Below are 3,407 nucleotides of genomic sequence, written 5' to 3'. Positions count from 1 at the left end.
TGTAAAAGAACTTAAAAAAATTAGCACAAGACAGACCCCCCACTACAGTACTGGAAATACAAGAAAGTGCAATCCAGAATATTAAGACCAAAATAACAGAAGCGGCCAACACAATGAAGGAACAAAATAGTAGAACAGGTGGAACACAAAGTGAGTGAACTGAAAAGCAAGAGCCTCACTAGAAACATGTTGTTGTTGTTGATTGCCTTCAAGTCAAGCACGACTCATAATGACCCTACAAACAAAATGACTGAAGACCCTCTATAACTATTGACATTTATCACTACTAATACTCAATCCACTTTCTTCTTAATTGCACAAGTGATATTCTCCAAACTCATATATTAGGACACAAAGCAAGCCTTACCACAATAAAAAAAACAACAAACATTGAAATAATATAAAGTGTCTTCTCATATCACCATTTCATAAAACTAAAAATTAACCACAGGAAGGTAAGGCTAACAAAATCACCCATATGGAAGCGAAATAATACCCTGCTAGAAAATGATTGGGTTGTTGTTGTTGATGCTGTTTTTGTTGTTGTTATGTGCTGTTGAGTCACTTGCAACTCATTGCGACTCTATGTACTATCATCACTACTCATTGTCCACCTTTCTGACACATAGCAAGTAATTGTAAAGACTATGGCCTGGATCAGGTGCACCTTAGTCTCCAGACTGATGTTTCTTTTCAGTACTCTGGAGAGGTCTCTGACAGCAGACTTTCCCAATGCAATTCATCTTTTGATCTTCTTGGGTGCTGGTACCAAAAGCGTTGATTGTGGAGCCAAGGAAACTAAAGCTAACAATAAAGAATGAAATAAACAAGTTCCTAAAAAGGAAATGAAAATATAACGTACCAAAGCCAATAAGATGCAGCTAAAACTGTTCTCAGAGGGAAGTTCATAGCAATAGTCACACACTTAGAAAAGGAAGAAAAAAGAAAAATCATTGATCTAACTAAACATGTCCATCAAATAGAAAAAGAAACACACTCTAATGTCACAGTATGACATAAGAGAATTTCAATAAACAACCTATTATCAGGTGGCAATGGTGACGAAGGAGGAAGTTCAGACTGCTCTAAAGGAATTGACAAAAAATAAAGCACCAGGAATTGATGGAATACCAGTTGACATATTTCAACAAACAGAAGCTATCCTGGATATATTTCTTGATATTTCTTGAATATAACTACCAGGATAACTGACAGGAAGAATTCGATGTTTATTCCCATTCCAAAAAAATGTGACCCGTCAGAGTGTGGAAATTATCCAATAATATCACTAATATCATATGCAAGACAAATCCTACTGAAGATTATCCAAAAATGACTGGAATAATACATTGACAGAAGACTAGCAGAAGTACACGTTGGGTTTAGAAGAGGTCATGGCACTAGAGGCATTATCACTAAGGTCAAATTGATTTTGACAGAATGCAAAGAGTACCACAGGAATGTCTATCTGTGTTTCATTGACTATGTAAAGTCATTTTATTGTGTGGCTGAAAACCAATCATGCCTAATATTGAGGAGAATCGGATCCCAAAACACATGATTGTACTTACGGGAAACCTATATTTGGGCCAGGAAAAAGTCCTCAGAACAGACCAAGGAAACACTGCATGCCTCAAAATCAGGAAAGAAGTGCTTCTGAAAAGCATCCTTTCTCCATACCTTTTCAATTTATATGCAGAGCAGATCATTCAGGAAGCTGGGCTTTATGAGGAGGAATGTGGAATCAGGATTGAAAGAAGACTTAGTACACAGGAACAATGATTTAAAAAATTACTACTACATTACCTGGAGGGACTGGAGAGCATTATTATGCTGAGTGAACTCAGTCTCTTAAAGACATTATTGTAGAAAAAGATAACTGTTAAAATGTGTGTGAAATCATAAAGTTGCACAAGTTGACAAATAAAGGGATGTGTAAAAGAAATGGTAGCAGGTAGGAATCTGGAAAGACACGGCAGTGATTGGCATAATTCTGTTTTGATTGATTTCATAAAATATAAAGAATTGAATTGATTGTATGAAATAAAGTGTGAATTAAGGATAGTTTGAAACACCATGTATTCAAACTGTACAAGCAAAAGAAAAAGATAATCAACACTGTTTCTTGCAATCCTTTTCTCAGATTGGGTGGAATGCACCTCCATTTTACTCCATATATTATTTTAACATCTCTCTATCAGATATTTATGATATGTGATTAACTTTGTATTTCTCTTTGCTTCACACAGATATCTATCTTTAGAAAACACTAATTTACATGTATTATTTATTTTTGTTCAGTCATTGGAGCAATTGGCTCAAGCATAGCAGAACTGTGCAGTGTTACTTTCTGTTGTACATAGGATCACTGCAAGATGGAACTTATTTGATAACACCTAATAAACAGGTTATTTGCAGAAGGTCAAGGACTGTAGTTTTTAATATGGATTGAAGCTCAACATCAAGAAGACAAAAATTCTCACCACTGAGATAATTGACGGTACCATGATAGATGGAGAAAACTATGAGGTTGTTAACAATTGCAGCTTGCTCGGCTCCATAATCAACACTTTTGGCACTCGCAGTCAGAAATTTAAAAGACAGTGTGCTGTCAGGGACCTCTCCATAGTGCTGAAGAGCAACGATGTCAGTCTAGAGACTAAGGTGCACCTAATCCAGACCATGGTCTTTTTGCTTGGTAGAAAGTCATCCTGCTTGCTAAGGAAGAGTCCAGTTTCATTATTTCCAATTCTTACTAACCATATAGGACACGTAAATCCTCTTTGGACTTTTAATGTTTTAAATCTTTAAGGAGCAAAGTGTCTGATCTTTCTCTCATTAGAGCGGTTGATTGTCTTTTGGTCAGTAACCCAATGTTCAATCCACTGTGACATCAGTATTGCTCAAATAAAGCAGTAGGTCTGTGAATAAAATGAAAAATTTCAATGGACAAACATAGTATCTTAACAATGAATTCAAACATAAAATGAATCGTTAAGATGGCACAGGACCAGGCCAATTTCTGCCTTGCTGTACGTTGTATCACTATGAGTACCAATTGAACATCACCTAAAACCAACATTTTTAAATACCCTTAAGCTCTTAACACTTTTCCTGGATTCCTTAACCTGTCCAGCAGCCGTGTTATCATTCACTTTCAGTGCCAAGAAATGACTCCCACAACTGCTCTGCTTTTGTCATTGGCACTGATGGTACTTTTATCCATTCAAGGCACTATTAGGCACCTAGCTGGGGTGGAGAGAGTTAACAGATCCACATTATCAGGAACTGGTCTCATTTGCAGAGCTATAGCAGCCAGAGTTGATGCCACCTTCCATGCTCCCAGCACCCACAATCTTCTTGGTGGATATAATTAGGGCTATACTCTAAGGTGCGCCTGATACAGG

The sequence above is a fragment of the Elephantulus edwardii genome, unplaced genomic scaffold, assembly GCF_000299155.1.
Source record: "Elephantulus edwardii isolate Elephantulus edwardi_28Jun2011 unplaced genomic scaffold, EleEdw1.0 scaffold00205, whole genome shotgun sequence".
NCBI lineage: Eukaryota > Metazoa > Chordata > Mammalia > Macroscelidea > Macroscelididae > Elephantulus > Elephantulus edwardii.
Note: the sequence above shows the minus strand (reverse complement) of the source record.